At 41.4% G+C, this 9,700-nt stretch overlaps 1 pseudogene; it reads right to left on the reverse strand.

The window, feature by feature from the left end:
• Positions 1-1,723: 1,723 nt before the first annotated feature.
• LOC107576630 (pregnancy zone protein-like) lies at positions 1,724-8,615 on the reverse strand (annotated as a pseudogene).
• Positions 8,616-9,700: the final 1,085 nt, after the last annotated feature.

Below are 9,700 nucleotides of genomic sequence, written 5' to 3' on the forward strand. Positions count from 1 at the left end.
AAAGCAGTCATTTTTAAAGCTTTATATTTTCTAAAAAATGTATTTAGATGATTTAAATTAAAGTTAAATATTGTTAAAATATAATTGCTTGTGCAATGTATTAACCCACTTAATCTCACAATAGTGACTGTAAAAAAAGGTTTTCATTTATAAAGCTCTAAAAACATTACTGACTGTTGTTTTAGTGCACTTCCTGCAAATATAGAAAAAAATAAAGGATCTCAATGAAATGTGCAGTTTCATATGATTAGTGCAAACCGTCACATGACCGGAGTAGTTTACTTCCTTCCATTTTGGTACACATTCTTTAAGGTGTCTAGTATTAATATATGAACTCACATTCAGTTTGTGGCGTGTGGTCATCGAATGAGTAAACATGCTGATGGTCACAATAGTGACAGTGGGATAACAGTGAACTTAGGTTTACAATATAAATCCAATTGCAGTTGCTAGTGAAAATTACACAAAAAATGTTGCAATGACAAAATATTGCACTAAATTAAAAATTCAAACGTTACACAAATGTTATTTGTTGTAATACTGGTAGCACTAATATAAAAAGTTTGACGTTATAATTTTACAAAAAAAAGGTAACAATTTGGAATGAGTTGGTTGAATTTATTTTTTTTTATATCTGTTCCTATCGATGTTGCATTCGTTTTTTTTTTATTATTTTTTTTTGTATGCATAACCCTAGAATGTGATCAAATGGTTTAAAATAGCTGGGCTAAGAAACAATTTTTATGACTGCAGAAATGTTAATTCAGTACTCCCTTTTTCCCACCGGTCACCATTGTGACAGGCCATAAAACACAATTCACACTTTTCTGGAAAAATTAAAAAAATTAAACGGGTTAAGGATATAATAAGTAGCAAAAACCAGGCAATTCTCTAAAACACTATGAACAAGACATACAGCAGAGTACCACTATAGTTGGCAAAGTCAATTTTAAAGCTGCTAATTGGGATGAATTAAATCTAATTTTAAAGTTGTTTAGTTTTTCAAATGTTTATTTTTTTTTTTAATAAAATGACATAGTTCGGGATGATCAAGTACATACAGGTGCATCTCAATAAATTAGAATGTCATGGAAAAGTTCATTTATTTCAGTAATTCAACTCAAATTGTGAAACTCGTGTATTAAATAAATTCAATGCACATAGACTGAAGTGGTTTAGATCTTTGGTTCTTTTAATGTGATGATTTTGGCTCACATTTAACAAAAACCCACCAATTCACTAGCTCAACAAATTAGAATCATAAGACCAATAAAAAAATGTTTTATTGAATTGTTGGCCTTCTGGAAAGTATGTTCATTTACTGTGCATGTACTCAATACTTGGTAGGGGCTCCTTTTGCTTTAATTACTGCCTCAATTCGGCGTGGCATGGAGGTGATCAGTTTGTGGCACTGCTGAGGGGGTATGGAAGCCCAGGTTTCTTTGACAGTGGCCTTCAGCTCATCTGTATTTTTTGGTCTCTTATTTCTAATTTTCCTCTTGATGCTACTCAACTGACAATTTTGGCAATAACCAGAAAGCAGGCTCAGTTGAGTCCGGCTTTCAAAGCATCCAAAAAAAATAAAATAAAGGGAGGTAAGAACAGGCACCTTGAGTGAGTTTCATAAGGATCTCAAGTCACAACAAATCAACTCAAATGTTTGGAATTCTGCTTAAACACTTGTCAGACTAGGAACAAGAGAGGTAACAGAAGGACTGATTGCATAAAAATGGTTTTATTCAAGTCATGTATCCTGTAACCAGCACTGAAATCATGGACAGGTAGGTGGTCTCAAACGCATTAACTGAAAGGGGAATAGAAGATTAGCTGGATTGCATTCAAGGGGGAATTCAGCCAGAGCAAAGCATGAGCAGGATAAAAGCATACTTGGCTCATAGTAGTCATAAACCCTGATGACCGCTGGCTTGAGATTTTTCACTGTAAGAATCTGTTTCAGCAGCAGACTATAAGTCATGGGGACGCCTTTGGGAACCTGCAAGACAGAACGGAGGAATAGCAGTACACAAGAATATGGCAGATAGAGATTATACCTAGTGTACACAGTCTCACCTCTTTCAGATACACTAGGACATGATCATCTCCAGAATCAACCCACTCCACTAGCAGGACAAATGAATTGGGAGGAGATCCAAGCTGAGGAATAAATAAAACAATAATAATAATAAGAGAATAAGCGTCAAGCAGCTTTGAACTTTCCAAATCATCTTAAAACGCATATGAACCAGTGACATATCTGCCGTGAAACCTGACAGGAGCTTAATGTCCACTAGAACCATGTTAGTGCTTGCTTTTGGGCCATCATATCTGAATGAAAGTGGGGAAATACAGTTTAAAAATAACCGTTTTAAAGAACCCGTTTCAGGACAGTGAAAGCGGTTCTTACTTCACAGTGAAGTTCACCATGAGATTGGCTCTTTGGCAGTCTCCAGTCACCTTCACTTCAATACTCAGTGATCTGGTGACTACAACAGGTGTCGGGATGTTGTAGAAACACACAACCTGTTGTATGAATGCAGAGAAAACACAGAATTAGGATGGGCACAATAGAAATGGAAACGGAGGTGAAGATGCAGACCTGCACAGACACACAGGTGGATCCTGTTGCTCTAACACTATCTCCCAGGAACGTCATTTAGCAGCTTCTCCTGATACAGCAGCCTGTTGTCTCGATTCACGTCAAAGCTATAAAAGTCTCCTACCACTGAGGACTGTACAGCAACAGTGCTGGAACCAGCCAAGCTGAACATTTCAGCAGCATGAAGAGCCACCACAGTGTCCTAAAAAAAAAGCACCAGATTAAAAACTGCACTCAGATATGATGTTTGTGCTCATGTTTGGCAGTCAGTCACCTGGGTGGAGGAAAAGCCTCCGTAAGGATTCTGCTGGGTCACGAGCCAGTTGACAATGTGGTTAGCATAGTCCAGATTAGCAGTCGTGAGAGGCTGTACAAAGAGAACTGCCAGCAGCACATAGGAGCTGATCTCCACCGCCAGCGTGTCACCAGATGTAGTCTGAGACCAGTGGAGCTTAGTGCCTTAGGACGAGACGGGGAGAGAAAGTTGATGCCAAAGAACCTGAACATCTCAAATGAGAGTCTAGTGAATCTCACCTTCAGAAATGGCAACATTGTCCAAGGCATTTAGAAGCTGTGCTTGAGTGCTGGTCTCTCCAGGTGTAGGCGAGCAGAGCCGTGGTGTAAGTGTTTCCCAGGTTCCCAACAACAGGCCTCAACAGTAAATGGTAAAGCAGCATGAGCTCCATGATCAAACTCCAGAAAGCTGGTTAACACTTACCAGAACAAGTAGACTTGAGTGACTACGTCAATGCGTCCCCTCGTTGGCACTGTCACGGCCTCAGTGCCACATGGAGTCCGGGATGGTTCAGCTGAAGCACTGACAGTTACATTAACGTGTCCTGCAGTGACAGACAGGAAGCAAGCAACACCTCATACACTTTTCTTATACACAAATTTAGGGAATCAGACAATCAAATACAGACAGAGTACAGAAGCCGTAAACACCCATTTAAAGGTCTTTCTCCCATTGGCACAGAGACAGGATGAAGGCGGCTCATTAATTGGTCCAAGAGTAAAGGCCAAGGAAGAAGCTGGGAGTCACTTTAACCTGCCAACAAAATGCATATGGAGTGCAGAAACACAAGACCTTCTCTATACAGATCCATTATATAAATAAAACCCATACCATGATGCACTCAAAAGACTCTCCACGGATGGAGTAAGGCAGGGAGAGCTCCAGGAAGAAGGGCTGGAAGACAGTCAGCTGAACTGGAAGAGCCAAGCCAAAACCTTTGGAGGACAGGCAGAACGCCTCCGTCTCCCATGTGGTGATGGTGTCAGGAACCTTCAGAGTAACTCTTGTGGATCCAGTGCCACTGAAGGACAGCAGAAAAGCGAAATAAGGGGAACAGTAGTAAACTGTAGGCAAGTGGCTTTAGACAACAATATTCTTCACTAACTCCACTTGAGCAAGCTGCCAGATCCAGGTTTCTGGAAAGAAAGTCCTGACGGTCACGTCAAAGGAGTGCTTGACTCCAGCATTTTCTGCTTCCAGAGGAGCAGCAGCCGGAGCCTCAGCCGCACCAAAAGCAACTGCATCATTCCTTTCCAAGACTAAAAGGAGCAATTAAGCACAAGTTCTTGCTTTCTGCATGCACTTTAGCTAGAAAGAAACAGCCCCCCTTTTTGCGTTTATAAAAATAACAATTCACAGAGATGAATAACCTCCCATAACCCAGTTCACCACGTCATGCAGAAATCATTTTCAAGGAAAGAACAGCCTCTGTATAGGCCTACCTCCAGGGAAGTGGTGATTATAGTCATGGCACTGAAGGGCCAATACAGCGATATTTGTTGCGATCTTCATTCCCATACCATGATGCACTCAAAAGACTCTCCACGGATGGAGTAAGGCAGGGAGAGCTCCAGGAAGAAGGGCTGGAAGACAGTCAGCTGAACTGGAAGAGCCAAGCCAAAACCTTTGGAGGACAGGCAGAACGCCTCCGTCTCCCATGTGGTGATGGTGTCAGGAACCTTCAGAGTAACTCTTGTGGATCCAGTGCCACTGAAGGACAGCAGAAAAGCGAAATAAGGGGAACAGTAGTAAACTGTAGGCAAGTGGCTTTAGACAACAATATTCTTCACTAACTCCACTTGAGCAAGCTGCCAGATCCAGGTTTCTGGAAAAAGTCCTGACGGTCACGTCAAAGGAGTGCTTGACTCCAGCATTTTCTGCTTCCAGAGGAGCAGCAGCCGGAGCCACACCAAAAGCAACTGCATCATTCCTTTCAAAGGCTAAAAAGGAGCAATTAAGCACACGTTCTTGCGTTCTGCTTGCACTTTAGCTATAAAAGGATCTCAAAGGCCCCCTTTTTTGCATTTATAAAACTAGAACACACAATTTACCGATCCACAGAGATAAAAGGAATAACCTCCCATAACTCAATTCACCATGTCATGCAGAAATCACTTAAGGAAAGAACGGCCTATCTGTATAAGCTTACCTCTAGGGAAGTTGTGATAGTCCTTGCACCGAAGGGCTAATGCAGCGATATTTGTTGCGATCTTCATTCCCACGCTCTGTCAGAGTAAGAGGTCAAAACATGGACTTCAAAATCTGCGAGTATATTATTCAGTGACTAAATGGTCATGAATGGTTTTCTACCTTGAAGGTTGTGTAGGCGTGACTTATAGGAGCCGGTCGATGGGGTTGAAAACATATACGAGGTTGAAAACTTATACACTCTGGTTCATCTTCAACACTGTATGGGTAAACGGATCGCATCGGGAGCAAGTCGAACACCTGGGACCATGAAAACGTTAGTTAGTGCATTGTCAAATTAAATGCACTAATGTTTACTAAAACTGCTATAATGACCACCACATCATAATAGCTTAGGTTTGTCCAATAGACAGCAGAACTCAAATAAAATTTCAGTTCATTCTGGTTCTCAAATCCGATTGGTTGAGAACCGTGAGATTGTACTGGCACCACTACAGGAACACCCTTTCACAATTTTGTATCACTCCACTTGTTCTAGCAGGGTCTTTTTTTTTTTTTTTTTAATTAACTGAGCTAATTGTAGAGTACGTTAGTCAATATAAGAAACATCTAGCTTCGCGGTCTCTCGCTCCCATTTGGATGCACGTCTTGCCGCATTGCTTCTCTTATAACCTCATTATTTCTCACTAATAACCTAACTGAAGCAGCACATGCCCTTGATACGAATTCTAAAAGTGACGCATGTTTAACTGTCAACTTGAGCTTTGAATCGGTGGCGGAAGGAAGTAGCTCCGCACAAAAGAGGGTTTTATTAGCCACTCCGTTGTTTCTCATTTAATTACTCATGTTCCTTCAAACTGTTGTATAAACGCAATCACTCGACTGATATCGGCTCTATATCAGCAGCTGTGATTGCCTCATGCCTCTGGCCTAATCACAGCCATGCTGATATAGAGCTGGTATCGCTCTCGCACTCGAGTGATATTGCCAATATACATTCCTGCACATGTATACCATTTTAGGACTCAAACGTCTTCCTGGCTCCATGATCCGGACGCTCTGATCAACAGCGCTGAGGCCACACAGGGATCCTGCTTGAGCAGAGACAGTCAAAGTGTTTTCCTCACCAGGCACGGCAGTAGCTGGAGAAAACTGCAGAGACACCTGGAACAACAAGCTACTACACTTAGGACACGTCACTGCTTCCATGAAGTGAAAGATGCTAGTGCTAGTCACACCTCGTTTTGGAAACACATTTCTGTGTCAAAGGATGCACTAGCAGGAACTGCATTCTCACTGGGCAGAACACAAAGCCAGAATCTGCACTACTGGAGCCATATCAACACTGACAGATAGGTGGAACGACACGGATCCACTTGTGACAGTATCAGAAGCCCTCATGGTGATCTTAAATCCATGGAGAACAATCACTCCTCTGGATAAGACCTGACAAAAGAAACGGGTGCATAAATAGGTGCTGGACAGACCATTGAACTCATTGGAGGAAAACAAAACTGATGTCCACTCACCATATAGACAATGTCAGTACTGTAGCCGCCAGACTCTCCAACAAATGAATACTTCACGGTTATGGGAAACGCAGCATCACACTTGAGTGGTTGCTTGAACTTTACTATACTCAGTGCACTAATCGTTGGGTTGTTGGAAGAACCAAGTTGGAGAAGCTGAACAACCCTCTTATCTGTAGCGAAGTATGCCAAATTGTAAGTATAAACAATGGCTGGAGCTGCACTTGCCTGGAGAACAAATTTAGGTAAATGCAAGAGAATGATTTAAAAAAAAAAAAAAATGTGTATATATATATATATATAGCAGCAAATCTTACCACCAGATTCAGAGCCGCTTTAGCAAGCTTAACAGTGTTGAGGGAGAACGTGGCCAGGCCATTCTGGTTTGTGGTCAGATTCAGCAGCATTTTGTTGGGCCAGCTGTTACCATCCAGCAGATACACCGCTTTGTTTGTGATTGGAGTCCCATTGAAATGACCCATGGAGATCTGTTGGGAAAGATTGCGGTTCTGAAAGGGAACCAATGTGAAGGCTTCTGCAAATGGACAAACTTTTACTTTCCATTAATCATTTCTCCAGGTTCAAAATAATCTGGGAGGGCCAAAAACTTGACCTTGCCAACTTCAAACGTAATGGCCACAGTTGCAGATTTTGTCATCACTACATCTGGGAGAAATATGAACAAGAACGCACTGAATAAACAAGTCAACTTCTTCAGAATACTAGCCACTGGTTAAAAATCAGCCCATATCTCACCAGCTCCTTCCTCAGTGACATTCACAGTAACAGAAAATAAATCTTGCACATTCTCAAATCTGGGGTTGAAAGTGACGTACTGATGGTGAGGGAGGCACAGCCAGTGTCATTCATCTGGTAGCAGAGCAAAGAAAAATCACATTCAAGTCAAGCAAGAGCACAAGAAAAGCCCTCTGCTGCAAGGCAGGAGTCACACACCCTAGCGGTTTCATTCAGGCACTGACGGGTCAACTTAGGAACCACAACGTACGGACCACGACACACTTCCACCAACACTTGACCAGGTACAGGCTGCCCATATGTGTATCTGGGAACAGCACAAGGAACAAGATCAAAAACTGACAAGCCACAAGATGAGAATAAGAGTCACTCACTTGGCACAAGCCTCAACTTTCAGTCCCACATCTGCAATGCTGTACATCTGTGGTGCATGTATGGTCACATCAAACCTGGGCAAAACTAAACCAGAAACAAAACATTTTACATTAAGACCTCAGATCTATTCTTATTGTACTGTTGCATACCGTACACAATGACTTACCGTATTTTCACCTCAAAAACCTGGGAGGTCATTCTCTCGCCAATGAAAGCTCTGTGTGTACATCCCAACCTGAGCTTCAGGGTTTAACTTGAGAAAGCTCCAATATCCACCTTGAGGTAACATTTGTCCACTGACCGATCCCGTTATTAAGATTGTCCTATAAAAAAAACTAACAGCTCAGGGGAGGGGGAAAAAAAACCCTTTCAAAGACTTGCTCAAGAGCAAATTCTCACCTCTACTACCACCAAACTGTACTGTAAGACAAAGAGTGTAATTATAGGCATTTAAAAAGCACAAACATGCTTATGTAGCATCAATAAAATAAAAAAAAGTTATTGCAGTGTGAGGTGCTCAAGTTGGTGCACTTTTCACAATTGTTCAGATCACTCACTATGATGAAAGATCATGCCTTACCATTTGATCAAGAGGCACATATTTGGCATCCATGGTGACAACTCTGAAATGAACTGCAAAACGAGACTACAATAAACTCCCATTCATTACATAATGCACTTGAAATGATCAGAACTTGCAATATAATGGGCTTTCTACAGCTGATATTTATCCAAGCGTCATTTGTAGCTCACCCGCTTGTCCTGGATTATAGATGGGTTTGTCTGTTTGAATGAAAGTCAAAGGCAGGTAACGTCTGAACATGACTTTCCTCTCTTCAGTCACTTTGAAGCCCCTCCCTTTAACTTCCACCTGAAACTTCTGCACAGATTCTCCATCTACTTGAGAAATGCCCATTTAATGTACAGCAAACCAGATTTAAAAAAAAAAAACAAACAAAAAAATTCCACGCATCATGACACACCTGGAAACTAAAGCATCGGTGAAACGCCATCCGAGAGCTCTGCTGCACAAGTGGCGTGATCACATTTCTCTCATCAAGGAGAGAAATGGTCATTGTGAGTTTCTCTTGGGGTTTCAGAAGACTTGCACACAATGTGGCTTCAGAACCGGACTCAATCACTCCAAAAATCAGGTCAGAACATGTTGGTTGAACCGTCACAGAAAGTGGCTGCCAGGTTTATAAAGTCCAAATATTTATTTAACCAGCTAGTTAGAATACGTTTGATGGAAAAAAGGATTTGATGTTCAGGACATAGTAACTACAGTAATTAAGCCATGTCCCCTGAGGGCGTATTAACCCACAGACTAGGTTTGAAAATAAATAGTCACTCTAAAAAATATAATTTCTTAAACATACTGCTAGCTACATGCCTTACTGTTGTCATACCATATATAACTGATGTTCTACTAAACAAGCTTTAAAACTCTTTCCTCTCTGCTGAAAATGAGAATTTACTGTGAAATCCATTTCCTCACCAGAGTAAGCCTCATGAGGAATACTTCTACATCACTCTTGTCCAGTGTTGGGAGTAACGCATTACAAAAGTAATAATATTACAGTAGTATATTACGTTTTGCTGTAACGCAGTAATATAACGCATTACTAATAAAATTTGGGTAATATTATCGTTACAATCTCAGTAATGCAAGTTACAACAACATATTACTAACACCGCAAAACAGCACCAGAGAAAAAATTCCGCGGGTAACAGTCTGTCTATCTTCTGTTGCTGGAATTAGATGGTTGAGATGACTGCAGAGACGGATTCTACATTTGTGAGATGGACACACTCCTGTTATTTTCAGTTGATCGGAGAAAAGGATAAGAATGCTTAGCAATATGTGCGACACCAAACTCTCAACATGGAGAAATAGCAGGAGTAAAACCTGGAAACACTGGACTGGTGCCACTTAACAGTAAGCTATCAGAGAGAGCTGCGGGGTCAGAGAAGAGGAAAAAGGCAGCGGAGGAGCGCAGA

The sequence above is a fragment of the Sinocyclocheilus grahami genome, unplaced genomic scaffold (assembly GCF_001515645.1).
Source record: "Sinocyclocheilus grahami isolate Dianchi unplaced genomic scaffold, SAMN03320097.WGS_v1.1 scaffold4066.1, whole genome shotgun sequence".
Taxonomy (NCBI): domain Eukaryota; kingdom Metazoa; phylum Chordata; class Actinopteri; order Cypriniformes; family Cyprinidae; genus Sinocyclocheilus; species Sinocyclocheilus grahami.